Here is a 19,948-nt window from a genome sequence, read left to right as displayed (position 1 = left end):
CCGGCATGCCTAAACGTCCCTTTTTGTATTTTAAAAACAGTAATACTCTGCAGCTTCCACTAGATGTCGGCCTATGCACAGCATATGAATCTAAGCAGATACAAGCATCAGAAATATGATTACGGTGAGTAATGTATCCCATATATGTGATTGGAATATTTGCAGCATAAATTAAACTGCTTCCCTGGTGGATAAGGGCTATAATTCTGTTGGCTCCCATGGTGCTCACTCTCCCTTGAGGGCCAATTCTGATGGGCGTGTGAGGGTGCTGTTGCTATTTTAGAAGTTCCCTTTACTAGGTGACTATGCCTATGCATCTTCCTGTTGAGTTATGTGCCTCGCCTGTAGGTCCATCCTAGTTTAATTTTCAGAGACTTGTGCTGTTGTGGGCTGTTCTCCGTGTCGGACTGAGGCATAAAATTGTCTCTGGCATCGATGAAAAAGTGGCTAACAGTTGCAAATGGCAATTCATTCCTTTTGTGACAGACTGTTTGAGTAGTACGCAAGGGGCAGGTTTTTGATCCAATGTGATGCAAATTATGCATTTGAAATTAGTTATTTAGTAACACTGGTCAAAACTATTAGCCGCATGGTAAAGTAACATGAACCAAACACACATGGGCAAAAAAGTGGCCATATTTGAGCAAATAATCTTCAGTACAGTCTATGGCTTCTCCAGCACAAGACAACAGTTCCAATGGCAGTTCTCAGGGCCGTCGATGGCCAAGTCTCGTTTCCACTGGAAAGTCTCTTGCCTTCGGGGCCTGATGTGTTCAACTGACATACACAAAAGTTCCTTTAACAAACGAAAGTTTGTTGCCAATGTTCGCTAGGTGATGGGTTCACCCCTGGGTCCCCCTCTTCTGGGCGCTGACTCGTTTCAATTGTTTACCACAGTTTCACATCGGGTGATGGCTTCTCCCGTCGGTCCCCCTTTTCTAGGCGCTGACCCTTCTTGCATACATTATTCCACAATTTATATGGCAGTTCTTTTTCAATTAACTTTCGGGTTGAAAGCTTCACCCCTGGATCTCCCTCGGTCGGGCTCGGACCCTTATCAACTTCACATTTGCTTGGATTTTCGGGATTCACTTCCCTTGCTTTCTCGGATTATGGGATTCCCTTCCCTAGTTTCCTCTCAATACGGTATTCACTTCCCTTGCTTTCACACAATTTCAAAATCAAAGCATTTCGATTATACAGGGATTTGGCTTGACCCTCAGTATGACCACGTTGACCTATTCTGCTGGCTCTCATATGGCCTTCTGGTATCTGTAGTTTCTCTCATATGGGGCTCGACCAGAGTCTCTCGAGTTGGCACCCACGTGGTGCCTGTTTCCCCTCTGCAGCTGTTTTCCCCCTTCGTCACTTGTTACAGTTCTTTACACAGTTCACTAAACCTGCCACTTTTGTGATTCTCTCCCTCAACACACCCCGGCTCTTACCGATTCTCCCCTCGACTCACCGACTGTGACAAACCGCCTGGCTTTTGGCTTTTCTGGAGTCACGGCCGGTACCACTGGCGTGGTAGCTTCCCTCGCTCCTGCGTAACGGCATAGGCTTGCCCCGTGTACCGTTGACATTTGCTGCAAGACACTTGTGCTGTTGTTCGTGGTTTTAGGCGCTCCTTCACACAGGTTCCGTGGGTCTGAGACGTAAAAGGCAAGGATACTTCTCTCCTCGTTACTAGATTCCTGCCACCTTTCTCCTTTGTTTGAACTGCCGCTCGTGCGTAGCTGTGCTGTCGTGCTGTCTGCTGTGCCCGTCTTGCTCGTACTGTACTCTCTCTCCACCTTTTGTCCCTGTGGGGAAAAGGAAGGTGTGTGAGACTTAATTTGCTTGCCTGACTTTGCCTGACCCTTGCGTCGGGACAGGTCAGGTAAACCGGTGCATTACAAGTCTGTTGTCTGTCACAATGTGAGGAAGTGTTCAGGGCGGAAAAGTTTCCTGAGTGTCCTACAGGGTAGGACGGAGAGAAGGTATTGTCCTACGGGATATGATGGGGAAGGTTTGCGAAATGGATGGAGAAAAGAACATGGGGTCGGGGGATTGTGGGAACAGTATTATTCTGTCCTAGTAAATTAGAGTTTTGAAAGATGAGAATCGGAGCGATGGGATTGGTGGGGTTTGTGAATCACATGAGAGCAACTGGGAACGTGGAGTGAACAGAGGGGATTGTGGGAATCGTAGTGTTCTGTTTGAGCAGGTTGGGATTGCAGGAAATGATAATTAGAGGGGCGAAGAGTGATCAGGAGTATTCAAATCGGAACCAGGAAAAGCAGGATTCTGGGAGTTGTGGTTCTTAAGTTTAGCAGATGAGAATGGGTTGTTGACTTTACCTTTTGGATAAGGGAGATTCAATGAGTGGAAAAGACTATGAGCAGGAATAGTTTATAAAAGTTTTAGAGACTTCATTGCCCTCAACATCCTCTTCGTAATAGTCCTGCGTCTCTCCACCCCCACTGGTCCACCCCCCACCCCCAGGCACTGGATCCAACAGCGATGGCCGTGTCCTGACAACCTAAATAAGGGATTCTCGAGGTTTGTTGAGGAGAATACCCTTGGGTTTCTCACAGAGCCTGCTCCATTACTTGTCCTAGTGGTAGCTCCAACAGTCTTTGCTTCATTGAAAACTTGATATTGAAGCCCCCCACCCCCAAACCTCCCCTTTCGTCACAACTTTAATGGCCTTCTGAAGCTTGCCATTTACCATTTCAGCCTAACAACTGAGCATTTATTTCGGGAGTCGACCCCTCAATCCAGTAAATGCTCTTTGTTTGGTGGATATTGTCTTCTAATTATATCCAATAAACGTATTGAAATGTAAGCGACTATGATCAGACGTTTGGAATTCAATGTTTCTTTAAAAACACAGTAAGCCTTCTTATCGAAAAAAAAAAGTGGGGGACGTGGAGGGGTTGCTTAATGATATCGGCATGCAAAGAATTCTTTTTAAAACCTTTTTAAAAAAGGGAACAGACTTTTCCCCTTTCTCATTCCAGAAGGAGCAATGAAGGTACTTGCTGATGTGCACGTATGGACACAAAGGAACAGTTTGGAAGATTTGCTCTGGTAAACTAAACCGAGCCAGGTTTCTGTTCCACCAAATAAATCCAGACTGGGCCTACCTCTCCCTCACTAACCTGATATTCTGCCTGTAACCCTCTGCATCTTCTGTGGGCCCTTTCAACTGTACTTTTAATTTTCTGTCCTTTCTATTTTATCCATTACTGTATCTCCTTGTTGTACATCTCTCTGCACATGCATGCATAAAATGATTTTATGCCAGTGTGAAGAATCTGGATGTTTGCTGTGGGCTTAGGTGTTTCATGCATGCTTGAAGGTGGGGTATTTGAAGATGTAAATGTGATGCGCACATGCTGGACTACCTAAAGTGAGGAACCTAAACTGACAAGCAGGAGAAACCCAAGCCTTTGTCTGCACTGCTGATGCCAAATTGAAAGATACCCTGGGTGGTAGGAGTTAAGTGGGCAAGCCTCTGAGGCAAAAGGAGGCAAAAAAGGATTGTAGGAGGGGGGAGAAGGGGGCAGACTAGCAGCGATTTGCCGGGTTGGGTGATTCATGTAACCTTACTCCATTTGCACCAGCTGAGGGACTGTCGCATTGTAGGGCACTAGTTGGCTTGGAGTGGCAAGTCCCTCTTGATAGCTGTTGTTCCGCTAACCGGGCTCATTGACGTTACAAACCAGAGCAGAAAATGTGATCCCTTTGCCGGATGTCTGGTGTTCACATTCCATTGCCCTATTTGTGGTGGTCTGAGCAACTTACTGGCCATTGTGTTTATACTCTTACGTGACCAAGTGAAACATCGGTTTATTGTGGCTAAGATAGCTGGTGGGTCACTAGTATCGACCGTGCCATTTTTGCAATCTGGAATAGTCCTATTTTTTTTATTTCTTTTTTATTGGTTTAGACAAACCTTTAAAGAAAATAACATCACATTTAGTTGTTCATATATAAAAAGATATCACAATTGACAAAGCAAAGAGAAGCAGAGGATATCACAAAGTAAAAATATAAACTATTAGAATAATAAAAAGTAAAGAACACTGAATTGGGCAAAATACAACACAAATCGCAAGCCAGTATTTAGGTCCATTTTTCGTGCGATTTGGCTAATTCTTCATTATTTTTAAGGAGGAATGTCAGAGCGAATGTTAGTTTATTATTTACCTCTGTAAAACATCCGACCCACCATTCTTCCATGGTATGGAGAGGTTTATTTGCCACAATTAAGCTTCACAAGTTAGAACCAAATGTTTGATATTCTCTTCGAAATGGTCACAGAATCTGCTTTTTGGGTTCAGCTTCTCATATTTGCTCCATCGCATGATTACTACTTTTCTCCAGCATGGGGTCTGGCATGGCTTCACATGCTCATGAATATTCCCCGTCGTCAGGCTGGGAATCCTCGGTAAAGAAAAAATCAGTTTCAGTTTCGTTTCTGATCTGTCTTTCGTAGTAGTAACCAATCACTGATCTCTGCGTCATACTGACCACAGCCAATGACTGCCATCTCCCTAAGCCCCGCCTCTGGCAGCCATCTTCAGATTTTTACCGCATGTTCAAGTGTTGGGAGTCCTCGTGCTTAGATCTCGAGCTTTTGCTGCGTGTTTCGCGCTTTTTCAGGTGAATTTTCACATTTTTTCGGTTAATCGAGCCTCAAGTTCCACCGTTTCTACTCCCGTTAACGGGTACCCGTTGTGGGATTTTCCTACGCCCCTCAAGGGTGAAGATTTCGTCTAATCAACCTCTTGGAGGATTCCAGAAGATTTGCGGCCTACTTCGAGATGGCCCAGGACGTGAGTTTGTCACCCGGACCCAAGCTGTTTTGCAGCTGCCCTGGATGCGGGCTGCAGAATGTGTTTAAGGAGGACGAACATTTGCGATGCCTCTACTGTCTTCATGGGGACAAGACTCATGTAGAGAAGGACTGCCAGTTCTGCAAGAACTTGCCGGAGCGGACCATGAGGGACCGTCGATCCCGTCTCGCCAGCTGGTTGGAGAAGGGCTCAACGGGTGAGAAGAAGCAAGGGTCCGAGCGGGCTTCTAAGTTCTGTGCGGGCGCCCCGGCGACGGGGGCCCAACACCAGGCCAAGCGCCGTGAGTCCGCTGGCTCCGGGAGCGCCGAAAGGTCAGGCTCTTCGGGCGCCAGGCAGGGCGCACCTTCCCAGGCACCATCAACCACGAGCCAGCGCTCTGGTTCGGGGAAGAGGAAGTCCGAGACCCCGGGTAAGCTTCGGGAGAAGCCCCGTCCGATCTCGGGAGAGGGGGGAGCGAGGCGTCACCCCTCCCCCTAAGGAGAAGGCCCAGGACGCACCTAAGGTGGTGAAGGCCCCTACCCAGCAGGCAAAGGCCTCTATCGAGGCGATCGCGGCGACTCTGGCCAAGCCGGCAGAGACCCCGCCAGCGAAGACTGCCTCCGGGACTAGAGTTTCCCTGCCGCCAAGGAGGGAATCCTCTTTTCAGCCCAGCGTCATGGCCCCCGTGATGGAAAAAGGGGGGGGGGCACGGTAGCCTCCTCGAGCTCGGAGTCAGCCTCGGAGGGGGAACTGACCGAGGTCGCGAGGAATCTCGAAGTAAAATTCGAGAAGGTTCGGTCCCGCAAGGAAGATCCGGAACCTAGGCCTCAGGATAGCTCGGCGGCCATTTTGTTTGCGATCCAGTCCTTATGCTCTGAGATAAGGACGGGATTACCACGGCCCAGGCCGGAGGACCCACAACCTGGCCCGTCGGGAAGTCCTCAGAACAAACGACGGAGGACCCAACCCTCTCCTCCGCTCGCCCCCGTAAGGCCTGCAGTTCCCTCCTCATCCTCCCACGAGTCGGGAGATGACGGTGCGGTGGGCTCGACGACTGGTTCTGAGGGCGACGGAACGGGTCTCCCGTTGCACGGGCATCTCCGCCCGGCGAGATTGGCTCATTCCACGCCATGATCGCCAGGGCGTCCGAATTGTTCCAGCTCTGCCCGGAGGAGCAGAAAAAGGAAGGTTTCCTCTGTCAGCGCCGGGAGGCCAAGAGGAAGACTGTCATCGCGGTGCCTCTAATCGATGACATCTGGGAGGAGGGCCTGTCGGTACTCAAGAACCCCTCCACGGCACCAGCCAAACGGGACCGGTACGAGAAGAAGTACTGGGTCTCCGAGACCGCTCCCCTGTGCCCAGCCAACGCCAGACTCGGTCGTCTCGGCGGCGGCGAAGAAGAAAGCGGCGGGGTCAGGACCCTCAACGTCGAATTCCTCTCCGGATGGCGAGGGAAAGAAGTTGGATGCCATGGGGCGACGGGTCATTTCGTCGGCGGCGACGACGATCAAAGCGGCCAACGCACTGGCGATCGTGGCCCGTTACGACACAGAGCTCTAGTTTAAGCTGGCCCCCATATTGGACTTCCTACCGGACGACAAGAGGTCCGAGGCCCTGGAAATACTTCAAGAAGGCGAGGTGGCGTCGGACCACGCCAGCACGGGGGCAACCGATATTGCCGATACCGGGTTCCGCCAGCTGGGCAACGGAGTTTGCCTACGACGACGGGGTTGGCTCCGGGCGACCGACTTCCGTCAGGACGTCCAGACCAGGGTGTTGGACATGCCGTTCGACGGCAGCAACTTGTTCGGGAAGGCGGTGGACGAATCCCTCCAAGCCATAAAGACGGAGACGGCCCGCGCCCTAGGAGCCCTTCAGCAACGACAGCCCTTTCGGAGCTCAGGAGGCAGACGGGGCCTCCAAGGGATCCAGCGGTGGCTCGTCGTCCTACCGCCAGGCGGCACGCTCCTCGTCTCAGGAGGCCTACAGGGGTTGCGGCAAGCAGGGAGCGCCTCGCCGCCGTCGGCAAGGTGGCCAGGGCGGGAAGGCCACCACCTCCAAGCAGGACTGAACCGGCCATGGCCTCGGGCCCCCACGAAGCACCCCGGTGGGAGGCCGGCTGACGAAGTTCGTCAGCGTGTGGAAGTCCATCTCCACCGATCGTCGGGTGCTGGATACCCTGGCAAGAGGACACACTATCGAATTCCTGAAGAAGTGCCCTTACGTTCCACCTGTGGCCAGGAAGGAAAATCACGTCCCGCAACTGCTGTTGGAAGTACGGGCGATGCTCAGGAAAGGCGCCTTCAAGCCCGTCCCGAAGAGGCTCCGGGGTGTACTCAAGGTACTTCCTTGTCAGGAAGAAGACGGGCTGCTGGCGCCCCATCCTGGACCTTCGTCGTTTGAACAAATACATCAGGTCACAAAAGTTCAGGATGTTCACCCTCCAGCACGTGCTGGGACACCTGGAGGAAGGCGACTTTCTATTGGACCTGGAGGATGCATACTTCCACGTTCCCATCCGCAAAAGTCACCGAAAGTTCCTCAGGTTCGTCGTCCAGGGACGCCACTACCAATTCAGAGCACTGCCGTTCGGATTGAAGTCGGCCCCCAGGGTCTTTACCAAGTGCCTAGCACCTGTGGCGGCGCGGCTGCGCCTGCAGGGGATTCACGTCTACCCCTACCTGGACGACTGGCTCATCCGCTCAAGGACGAGGGAACTCGCTGTCGAAGACACTGCGAGGACCGTCCAGCTACTCACAGACCTGGGATTCGCCATAAATTACCCAAAGTCCCACCTGGTGCCGTCGCAGGTGGCCCTGTTTCTGGGAGCGAAGCTTGATGCAGTGAGGCGCCTGGCGGCACCGTCGGAAGAACAGACGAAGACCATTCTGGGCAAAGTGCAGTGCCTGCTAGCCACGGACGTGGCCAGGGTGAGGTCCATCAAGTCCCTCCTGGGGATGATGTCCTCTTGCATCTACCTGGTGCGCCTATGCCTATGACTACGGATGCGCCCTCTTCAAGAATTTCTCGATGCCCGTTGGATGCAGGCGACGGGCACCTTCGAAGACAGGGTCCCCCTCAACGAGGTGTTCCGGCGGGCGATTCAGTGGTGGGGCGTTCGAGCGCACCTCACGACGGGCAAGGACTTTCAGACGCTGGCGTACCAGGAGACAGTGACGACGGACGCTTACCTGGAAGGTTGGGGCGCCCACACTGGAGATCTCCACGCAAGAGGCCTCTGGCCCCCGGAGGAGAAGCTCCTGCACATCAACATCCTGGAACTCCGAGCCGTGTTCTGGGCTCTCAAATCGTTCCTCCCGTCGCTCAAGGGCAAGGTGGTGCGGATCTTCACGGACAACACCACAACAATGTTTTACATACAGAAGCAGGGAGGTACCAGATCCCCAGCCCTATCCAAGGAGGCACAGGATCTGTGGCACTGGGTGGTCGCCCAGGGGATGTTCCTGGTTCCCTTCCACCTGGCAGGAGAAAGAAACCCCATCGCTGACTGTCTCAGTAGGGAGCTGCGCGCATGTCATGAGTGGGAGCTGTGCCAGGATCAGGTGGATCAACTCTTCCGACGATGGGGCAAACCCCAAATCGACCTGTTTGCAACAGCGACGAACTCGAAGTGCCAGAGGTTCGCCAGCAGGTTTCCCCAGCCGAGAAGCATGGGCGATGCGTTCTCATTCCCCTGGGACGGCCTATACCTGTATGCGTTCCCTCCATTGCCGTTGCTGCTTCGACTCATCAGCCAGCTCAAGAGGTCCTGGTGCAGGATGATCCTCGTCGCACCGGCGTGGCCGAGGCAGATCTGGTTCCCGGACCTTCTGGACTTGTCAACGTCCCCATCCATCAATCTGTCGGTGGATGCGGATCTTCTCTCCAGAGAAGGAGGCGCCATCTTCCACCACAACCCGGCATCGCTGAACCTGCAGGCTTGGCTCCTGCAGCGCTAGAGTTTGGAGGGTACGATATACCGGCCGACTGCAGAGAGGTTCTTGCAAAGGCCAGGGCGTCCTCGACTCTCAAATGCTACGGTCACAAGTGGAAGAGGTTCTCGATCTGGTGCAGAGCACAGAAGATCAACCCCCTACGGATTACGGCGCCTCAAATGCTGCCGTACCTGCTATCGCTGGCAAAGGCTGGGCTAGCCCATGCCTCCATTAAGATTCATCTGGTGTCGATCTCCAGATATACCAGAACCACAGGACGGACGTCCCTGTGGTCCCATCGACTGGTGAAAGAGTTTATGAAAGGACTGTTCCGGTCGTTCCCGCCGGTGAAGGCCCCGGCGTGGGAACTTAACGTGGTGCTGACTAGGCTCATGGGGCCCCCATTCGAGCCGATGCACTCCGCACCAATGAAGTTTGTCTCGTGGAAGACTGCATTCCTGGTGGCCATTACCTCCACACGAGTGGGAGAGATCCAGGCCCTATCCTGCAAAGCACCGTACTTGACTTTCCATGCCTCGAGGGTGGTGCTTAGGACGCACCCCTCCTTTATGCCCAAGGTGCTGTCGGACTTCCATCTTAACGAGCCCCTGTTGTTACCTGTTTTCTTCCCGTCTCCTTCGTTGCCGGCCGAGAGGACTTTGCACTCGCTGGATGTGGCTAGAGCGCTGAAGTTCTACGTGGACCGCACGAAGAGTTTTCGGAGGACATCACAGTTGTTTGTGAACTTTGGACCTGTGAATCAAGGGAAGGCTCTCTCGAAGTCTTCGATTTCCAGATGGCTCTCCGGCTGCATCATGCACTGCCACCGGTTGGCTAACCGACCGCTGCCAGGCCGTCCGAGAGCCCATTCGACCAGAGCGATCGCTGCTACTACGGCGTTCCTATCTGGTGTGCCCCTGCTGGACATCTGCAGGGCTGCTACGTGGAGGTCGACGCACACCTTCACGAGATTCTACTGCGTCGATCGGGATTCCAGGGAGGAGTCCAGGGTCGGCCAAGCAGTGCTGCGCAAACTTTACGCTTAAGGTGAGCCTGGTGAGGAGGTAAGAGATGCTTAATGTTGAGTTGTTGTATTGCTTAATGTTGAGCCTTTGCCACCTCCCGTGGTTGTGCATGTGTGTACTGCTATGTATTCTTATATTCATGAGCATGTGAATCCATGCCAGACATGCAAACCCTCCCGCCTACCCGTCTGCGGCTCTTCACTTGGTCATACTGCCACTTCACGTGCTAGCAAATCTGAAGATGGCTGCCAGAGGCGGGGCTTAGGGAGATGGCAGTCATTGGCTGTGGTCAGTATGACGCAGAGATCAGTGATTGGTTACTACTACGAAAGACAGATCAGAAACGAAACTGAAACTGATTTTTTCTCTACCGAGGATTCCCAGCATGACGACGGGGAATATTCATGAGCATGTGAATCCATGCCAGACCCATGCTGGAGAACAAGAGTTACAGGTAAGTAACTTGTTCCTTGTCTTAAATTGATTTAGCCTGAATTTCATAAGCAGGGTTCTTTTTTGTTTGTCCAGACATTTTAAGATATTTGTAGGTTGAGTTGTAGGCTTTCCCTTCTGGAGGAACATTCTTCAAGAGCGAATATTTGGCTCTGTTCGTGCAGGTGCTAATCCAATTGGTTTACCACAATTTTTTCTTTACCGCATCTGGATTTTCCTTCAGAATGATTACATCACTATTTATATTCATTAGAATTTGGTGACATTGATTTATCCAGGCCGTAAAAACTGTATTTGATTGCCAAATCATGTAGAATTTTCATTTGCGGAGCACCATTTGGCAAGATTATCTTGTGAAAGATTGACAGTGTTCCATTTAACTTTTGCATTTATTGAGATCAGCCCCAATTTGTATCTTACTACTACTGCCGGTAATCCTCTGCCAACTTTCAAGATTCTGCCCCAAAAGACGTTTTCAAGATTATCCCACAAACTCGCAGGGCATCCGAAGGCAGTTTCGGCGCCATAAATTATAGCAGGCACCGCTTTTTGTTTATGAAACTTTAAAATCGGAACCAGTGAAAATTTGTCATATTTTATATCCAAGACCATGACTTGGGCATTTAGTTGACGACTTTTGGATTTTGTTTTCTCAACCCAAGAATGATCATTTGTGTTGGAATTTAACCACATACCCAGGTATTTTACGTTTTACCTGTTGTAGTGATTCACCGTCAAGGCGCCAGTTACATTTCTTGGATGTACCTTTAGTCAAATTTTGTAGTGTTAAAATGGCAGACTTACTTGGATTTATCTGTAGACCATTAGCTTGGACATATTGTTCCAACACGTGCAGTTTCTGTTGTAGTCCAATCAGTGTAAGGTCCATTAGTACTAAGTCATCTGCATATAGGATCCCATTTAAAGCAGAGTCCATTATTTTCGGGTCAAATCCTTTTGCTTTCCCAAGTGCTTCACCGATATCAGAGATAAAGGCATTGAATATTATAGCCGCTAGAGGACACCCTTGTTTGACTCCACAGCGGGTACGAATGGGTTCCGATAAAGTGCCACTTGCATCTAACCGAATATAGATTTTAGTATCGGTATGCATATCCTTGATGGCATGTAACCAGCTATTTGGACAATTCCAGCTTTTTTAATTTTGTCCAAAGGATTTCTCTGTCTATGCTATCAACAGCATGAGACAGGTCAACAAATGCAAGGTACACTTTCGATTTTTTTCATAATCATGTCCATTTTCATTAAGTTGATGAGGATTAGGTTTAGGCAGCAGCCAACACCCTTCACAAATCCACTTTGTCTGGCGTCAATATGATTAGTTAAAACTAACCATTCCATCAATTTATGCTGAGTTGGGTTGCATAAATCTTACCTATTACATCTAACAATGCAATAGGCCTTTAGTCCATTGGGTTTGATCGATTGCCCTTTTTAAATATTGGGACAACAATGGCTTTTTTCCATGACATGGGGGTGGTACCTTCCATGGCGATTTTATCAAACAGAATCTTACAAAACTCAGTCCAGGCTTCCGGATCAGATTTTAGCATGGCATTTGTTATGCCATCCGGACCAGGTGCACGAGAGTTAGAAAGTTTTTTAATGTTTGACAAAATTTCAACCTGATCAAACTGAATATCCCAAGAAGAGAGTGGAGGTAGCGGAGGGTCGGGAATGTTACCCTTTTTTGAAAACGGAGTCAAAAAATGCTCAATCCATTTATTTCCATGACCATGTTCTTGTTCGATGCTATCTGTATTCCAGATTCATTGTTGATAATTGACCAAAAATCTGCAGAATTTTTCTCTTTCATGGACTTCATTATTTGTTCAGCATCATTTTGTTCAGTTAGAGCTCGATGTGCTATCATCCAATTCTTATAGTTTTGTCTGATCTTTTTCCTCATCTTCAGCTCATCCATTTGACTGTCATTTTTTAATTGTCGGAAGGCCCTGCACATTTCTCTTTTTCTCATGGCAATTTCAGGATTGTAAATATGTGTATTTTTGAGACTGAATACCATTTGGGTTTCTCGATCTTGTATTGTTCTAACAAGGGGGTATCATCTACACCCAACAAGTCAATTTGTTTCTCATATGCGTTTTTCAATATATTCACTTGCTTTGAGTTAAGTTCTAATCTATTACCACTACAATTAGGAGTTATATTCCAATTCCATGTTGTTGATGACAGAAGTTGTGGCATTTCGAGGTGTGCTATGATCATATTATGATCACTGACTTGTGTGTTAAGAACTTCGAAATTTAGAATCCGTAATGATATATTTTCAGATACAAAAATGTAATCCAAAATTGAGTTTTGTTCATTTCTTTGCCAGGTCGATTTGGCAGGTATGTCTCCCTCGACGTTACCATTCAACCTGGAGATTCTGCGTAGGGTTAGTTCTTCGGACCATTTTTGTATCAAGTTCTGTTTCCTTGAGAGGTCATTCTTGCTTTTTTCTATAAAATCCAGATTAAAATCTCCACATATAATCAGACCGGCACTGGTATCTTTGATCATCAATTATATCCATGAGTTTGTTCAACAAAGGACGATGTTCCAGCTTTACTATGATGCCAATACAAATTTATGACAAAACGTGTCGGATGTTTATTGTCATCATTAATGTTCCTTTTGACGATGACCACTTGAATATAAGATATCCTGTTATATTCCATCAATCTACAACCAGAAGCTTTTTTTTTACAAGACTGAGAATGCCTGCACTTGGACGTCCTTTAATCCCTTTAATAGCAGGATTGAATGCGATTTCATAATCCTCTGCAATAGGACAAATATCTGACCAAGTTTCTTGCAGACATAGGTCTATCTCATTAACCCACTTTTCTTTGAAGTTATACAAATGAGTAAAGCCTCTTGTATTCCACGAGCCAATGGCTAGGCCAACATTTTTTGGCTTCAATAGGCATTAACTTCGGTTGTTATTCGCTAAGGGTGCTGCTAACCAGTTCCACTCGTTATAAGGTACTTGGTTCTGTTCATTTCCTTTTTTTTTTGAGGAATTTGAGTGTTTTTTACTGTAATTCAGATTAGCTCGGATTGTTTTGCTTTCTGATTATTGGACTGTTCATTTCGGAGCAGATGAAATTGTTTATAAGGAAAACAGTGAATTTGTTCCACCATTGAATGCGCTGCCAGCTCATAAATTATACATCCAGTATGACAATAATCATCACAGTCAATTACAGTCCAAATACAAAATCAATTTCTGGTCAAACATGGATGAATTTTTGCGCAATTTAATTATATTCGTTTCCAATAGCAGAGTTGCGTGCCAACACATGTTTCGACCCCACGGGTCTTTCTCAAGGCAGAACTCTGTTTCACAAAGACAAGATACACTATGTCGTTGCAAATAAATGTCATTATAAAGAAGCAGGATCCACCAATACAAAAAACACATCAAACATAAAATCAAGGTATACATTACCCCATCCAAATGTCATAGCAAGTAAGTACACCAACATTCCATAAGCAGCACATGAAGGGAAAATGAATAAATAAAATAAGGTAGAGGAAACCTCTTCTGACTTCAAGTTAGCAGAGTGAACTATTTGTAAGATCTTGTATGTTAGTGAACTATTATAAGATCATATAAATAGCATGTTAACATTTCCAAAAGCTTAATGCCATGCATTCACGCGTGCCACCGCTTAAAAGCCGAGTGATATCAGCTAGAGCACCCGTCACCACATCCACTGTGCCAAATCAATGTACATTAAGATAATAGGATATACAGTCTAACGGTTTGGAAATGAGAAACCTGTGCCCATCAGAAACGTGTCACGTCACCATTTATCAGCAAAATCATTACAGAGTAGAAAGTAAAGCAAATGCGTATCCACTTGTAAATGTTACAAAAGAGTCTGCAACAATAATGATGCCATCCTATACTCCATGCAAAGGTACCTAGTGAAATCAAACATTGAGTTACTCCGTGTACAATGCTTATCTTGAGAGCTCAGTGTAAGTAGAAATCCCAATTGTAAATGAAAAATTATATCATTACCTTCACTACGCGATGTCTGAGACTAGCCAGTCAATCAAATAGCAACATACAGCAAGCCGTCAATGGCAAAACCTGATAAAAGAATCCGTGTAAGGATACTGTTTTCCTTATTTTAGTGGGTTTGAGGTACCCACTGGTCCACCTCGGGTGCTGCAGCCAGCACAAAGTAATTGAGGAAGGTCAATAATCAGTATAATAGTTCAAGCGCTTCCACTTTCTGGCATACCTCAACCATACTGTTTCTTAAATTGCTTATAGTCTGCTTTCCAACTTTCATCTGCCGTTGTTTGCGAATTTGACTGAGTTTCATTCCGAAGTTCATTTCGCTGACATTCAAAGAGACCACATTATTTGTGTTTTTTTTTTTTTTTTTGGTCGGGATGGTATTATCTACTTCGACAATGTCAAAGCCACAAGGTAGTAGGGCTGCAGCACCTTGTAATAGAGTTTCACACACTAGTCTGGAGTTTACATATAAAAACACTATCCAAAGCAATATCATCCTTGAATTCCACAGCCTGAATATCACTGGACTCGATAGTACGTAACACAGGAACATGATGGAACAGACTTGAAATATTTTTCCTGTTCATTGTGAGTCCATCCTGAACATTCAGAATTCTTTCAAGGCTTAGGCAATATTTTGCCTTTATTTTATTGACATTGTTTTTCTCACCATTAGTGTTGCCATTATTTCCTTGGGCTTTGGAAAGATCTCCTTTCCCTTTGCAGGAATTACAATCTACAGGCGCATTATTATTGGTCGCCAATTTTTTTGTGGAAAATAGATTGTCCTCATCCAGGATTTTTTCTGCAACAACTGGTTTATAGTTCGCAGCCATATTCATTTTTGGGGTAATGTTACCTTGGTTTAACAACATAGATGTCATTTATTTTCCTTTTTTCATCTAAGGTTTTAAAGGGGCTCACTGTTTCTTCATATGAGTCAGAAATAGGCTTTTTTGGTTTAATCACCCATTCACAGAGACGCCCAGACGATAATTCATCTTCTTTCCTTGTTGGTTCGATGGGCTCGGTCGAAGTCTTAGACGGAGCCAGATCAATCTCCGCATTTTCCTTATCACATCCCATTTTTTTAACTTCCTGTGGGTCTTCATACGTTGAGAGATTCATTAATGTCTCAATGTCAGCTGCTTCAGACTCCATTATTGAGTCATGATCTGGGATGGAGGGTAAATATATTTCATTTTGTGTTTCAAGATCTTGTAGGGGCATTTTATTTTGTTTTTCTTTATTGGCATGTCCATTCAGGATATTTTTCGAGGTATCGCAGTTGTTAGCTGATACATTAACAGTAACTGATTTCAAATTTCATAAAGCTCGATCCCCATTTGTTATTTTCCCTCTTTTTTGATTCTTTGATTTCTTTTTTTGCAGAACTCCTTTTAGAGCTTGTTTAGAGCTATTTTTTGCAAATATCTCAAAGCACCTTAGGTGCGCCTACTTTTTTTTCTTGAAGATGTTTGATCTCACTTGAGACATCTTTATCCATCTTTTTTGCTTTATCATGTGTAGTTTTTTTTGTACCAAGATCTTCATTTAAGCTGTCATTAGGGCATGTTTTGGACTGCTCTTCGATGACATTTCGTGCATCATTTATTTCTATTTCAATTTATATCTTCTGCCTGATGCTTTTCCAAGCTTTCAGTATTTCTGTTTTCACTCTGTTTGGCTTTTGGGGTACAAACGCGCTCTTTTGCTGAATCATTCTTGTCCTTTTTAGATCTATCCAGTCTTTTCTGTTGCAGACCAGCCACTACAATCTGGTCCTTTTTAGATTTGTCCAGCCTTTTCTCTTGCAGACCATCCACTAAGATCTTGCGCTCTGCCCTGGGTGCAGTAAAGGATTCTTCTGACAAAGGGAGGCACCCTTGCCAGACTTTTTCTTTTTTCTACAAGCACTGTCAAAATTTCTTTATCTTTTTCCAGGAGCGAGGGGTTTTTCTTTTTGCATACCAGTTCAATATTTCCGCACTCAAAATTAGGATGCACTGTTGGCAGATGATATTTTTTCCATAATAGAAGCTTTGCAGCAGTTGTCTAGATTAGGGCTGTTATTTGCACCATCCTTTGAAGCAGGTATGTGAGGTTTATTAAAGAGCTTCAGTGCTTCTCGAGCAACTTCGGCTATTAGCTTTTTGTCCTCACGTGAATTATGATTAGCATCTAAGAGCAATTTTAAAAAGTTGGCCTTTTGAATCTTTTCTTGTTTCAGGTTAACCTGACTTCTTTGTTGTTCGACTTCCATGTTAGCAACTTTGGTGTTTAGCAAAGCTATTAGCGTAGTTAGGTCTTTAATGTTTCCATCCATTTGTTCATATAATTTGAGATACGGAGAAAGTACAATGTTCATAGAAGACATAACCATTGTTTGTATGTCCGGTATTTATTCCAGATGCAACTTGTTCTTTTTGTGAATAGGACGCTTTCTTTTTTCCATACCCACGTCTTATTTTGGGAAAAGGTCTTTCCATTATAGACGAGTCATCAGTATCAGAAGTAGAAGAGGACGATGATGAAGATGAAATATTTCTTTTCTCATTTGTGGAAGTCGAAATTTCGCTTAGTCCTTTACTATGCAATTGATTTTTGTTTTCAGCCGCTGTAAATCTTATTGGTGAGTAAAGCGTATGACTGTTTTGGAGTTCTTGTTTGTGAACAGGCTATTTCGCCTGAAAGTCTATTTCTGCTTCTTTTTCTTTTGCGTGCAGGACTGCGAGATATTGTAGTTGGGTCAAGATCTGCCGAGAAATTGTTGTTTATTGCAAAATGTTCCATATATGCATCGTCATGAGGTAACAACCGAGTCATAACACATCCTTTGTTTGATGTGGATAAGCTCTTTAGTTTGTTAGTCCGGTTGTTAAAATCCAAATTCATTTTTAATAGATCGTTCAAGAGTTTATCTGCCACACTGATTGAGCTCCTTAAATAGTTTAATATATCTTGATTTTTGGTAAGCAGTTGTAAATCCAATATATTGCAATTGGCGAATTGAGGTTGTTCATCATCACTTACTTGTAATGACATTTTTTCTGTCGTGTGATCGGTTCTGAGTCTAAGTCCGACTTGTGTCCGCTCACCACACATTAGCTCTCCAAATTGTGGTAGGGTATTCAGTTTATTATCTCCATTTATACGCTGGAAAAATTTTGCAGCCAAAACACGTAATTGAGGAAAGATCTCTACTGGTACCAGTTTTTTGGCGTCTACATTACCGTCAATTGGAAACTCAGAACGCAAATAATATTTACATTGTTGGACTCCATCTTTAGTGGCAGCGCTAGGTGTAGACACAATGCCAGTGGTATATGGAGATTTGTGTGGTTTAGTTATTTTGAAAGTTTCACTTTCAATTACGGTTTCAGTTTCCGTAATAAAGCAGTCGTTATCACCTTAGTTGAGAAAATTATTGACCAAATAAGCACCATTCTCATTCTCATTGTCGTTCTCATTCTCAAATTGCTCATGCTCACCATAGGCGCAGTACTCATCAAGCTCACCAAACTCGCCATTCTCACAGCACTCCTGCATACACTCTTGCATACAAATAACGGCACTGTCGCCCACTACTGAATGCATTTTCAAAGCATTTGATAAATCAACAGTAATTCTGTCAATTGAGGCTGTTATGTCAATTGTCATTTGTCATTTTTATCGGCACCTATTATGTGCTGAAGTTTTCCTTCTTATCGCGGGTTTGGTAGAACCACCTCCTCCTCAAAGTAGGCCTGACCGGGTCTGCGGCGGGGCTATGGCTCCATTATTTTCCATCAAGATAGTTGGAGAACCCGCATTTGCGTAAAAAGCAGGCGGGGGGAGAAAAAAGAAAGTGCACCCGCGCGGTCAGCGGATCCAAAGGACCAAATGCACCAAAGACACTCAAGACTCGGTGCCGACTCCGCGCCGCTCCGCGGGTGCACTGAGGTTCTGAAATGTTTGAAAAGTAAAGCTCCGCCTACTGGCTGCCAGTGAGCTAAACGAAGGACTCCAAATAGCAAGCAGCAAAACAAAAAGCACAGTGCCTCCTCCAAAACACTCAAGACTCAGTGCCGACTCCGAATAGTCCTATTGACTTATAATGAAAATCATTTTGCATTGTGTTCTGCACAAATATACTGCAAAACAAGAGCCATAATCGGGATCTGTGATTCCTTGTCTGGGATTCATAAAACATGAACTTAACTTGAAAACAGCAGAGCACATTACACAGGGGGGACACCAGTTATAGTACAGAAAGCAGTAGTTGCTAGGATGGGTGGTGGGAGCCGGGGAGTGGGAGACGTAGGGCTGAGTTGAGCAATCGGTGAGATATTCTTAAGAGTAGGGTATTCGAGTTATTAAATTCTTATTTCGCACTGGCACCACCAAGATTGTCTTCTTTGTGCTAATTGACTTGTCTTCGGGCAACCGAGATTTTGAGAACTATAAAGAAAAATTGGTTTGGAAAGAGGAGGGTTCTTCAATCTGAAGATGATGCTCCAGATCTCTTAAAGCAGTTGAAAGGGAATTTTCAGTAGCTAGCCACCTTGAGAAACTATGATCACCTGTATGTGTGTATGTGTCTTGTCTTGTTTTTCGTACAGCAGAAAGACTATATATTCCAGACCTCGGCAAACAAGCAGGGATATCATTTTTAAATCTGTTGCATGACCATTAGTTCGAGGGGATTGGGTCCTCCGACATATTCCTTATCTATGACAGATAATGTCCACAGCTGTGCTGCTTCGGAAAATCTTCTGCTCCTGCGTCGATGCGCCATCCCCGAGGTCCTCCTCCGATGGCTGACCTCACCCGATGTGATAAGTAGGACACACGACGCCCATAGCCTCAGTTCCGTTTTTTCCACAAACGTGTTCGCTTCGTGAATCTCGGTACGCCTCGACCCTTTGGAGTTTGCTGTTTTCTTCTCGGTTCGTTGAACCTGTTCGGTTTTTTGTGAAGACCTGTTTGTGGCGATGTCTACTTAGTCTTCAACCCCGCGTCCGGGCTTCAAGAAATGCGGGGACTGTGGGTCCAAGATGTCGGTCACAGACTCGCACAAAGCCTGCCTCTGGTGCCTCGGGGAGGCCCACGATATGGACGACTGTCGACTGCCAGTCGCTCACGGCAAAGGCCTTGCGGGAACGCAAGAAGATGCTGTCGGTAGGTCAGGTGTCTAAGCCCCGGAAGTCGAGGTCTGCGGGGCTTTCGACGGATGACTCGAGGGGCAACTCTCCTCCGCGTCGTCGGAAGTCCAGTGGGTCTCCTTCCAGGAGTCGGTCTCACCACTCCTCCGCCTCTTTGAGGCATTCCCGGAAGCGCCGGCATCATCGCCTTCCCCGTCCTCTTCCGAGGACTCCGCCTGTCGGCGGGTCGCTTATCCCTCCATGCAAGCGACACCGGAGGAATGAGATTCCTTCGGAAGCAAATGCTAGCGATTCTTGAATCGCATGGCACCAGTCCTTCTGCGCCTCGGAGTGGGGTCGGTCGGCACTGGTCGAGAGACACCGCTCCTACGCCTTCGGGCTCGGGTAGCCGTTCTCGCCATGCCCGTTCCAGGTCCCGATCCTCGACGCGCTCGAGACCGCGTGATCCTGTGCGGTCTTCGAAGAAGACGTCGACGCCTGTGGTGCTGAGGTTGTTGACGATTTC

The 19,948-nt window shown here is 46.6% G+C and overlaps 1 protein-coding gene across 6 annotated transcripts in view; it reads left to right on the top strand.

The window, feature by feature from the left end:
- ZNF219 (zinc finger protein 219) overlaps positions 1 to 19,948 on the top strand; it is a 584,109-nt gene that overhangs the window by 147,754 nt on the left and 416,407 nt on the right. The window contains exon 1 of one of the 6 annotated variants that reach the window (XM_069633703.1): positions 3,018 to 3,072. The exons of the other annotated variants lie outside the window; for them this stretch is intronic. The gene's annotated coding sequence lies outside the window, so the exon portion shown is untranslated. Of the gene's footprint in view, positions 1 to 3,017; positions 3,073 to 19,948 lie in introns of those variants that run through there. 6 annotated transcript variants of the gene reach the window in all.

Source organism: Ambystoma mexicanum, chromosome 13 (genome assembly GCF_040938575.1).
Source record: "Ambystoma mexicanum isolate Mex_15411 chromosome 13, UKY_AmexF1_1, whole genome shotgun sequence".
In the NCBI taxonomy this organism is placed as follows: Eukaryota; Metazoa; Chordata; class Amphibia; order Caudata; family Ambystomatidae; genus Ambystoma; species Ambystoma mexicanum.
This window is presented reverse-complemented; position numbering and strand designations above follow the sequence as displayed.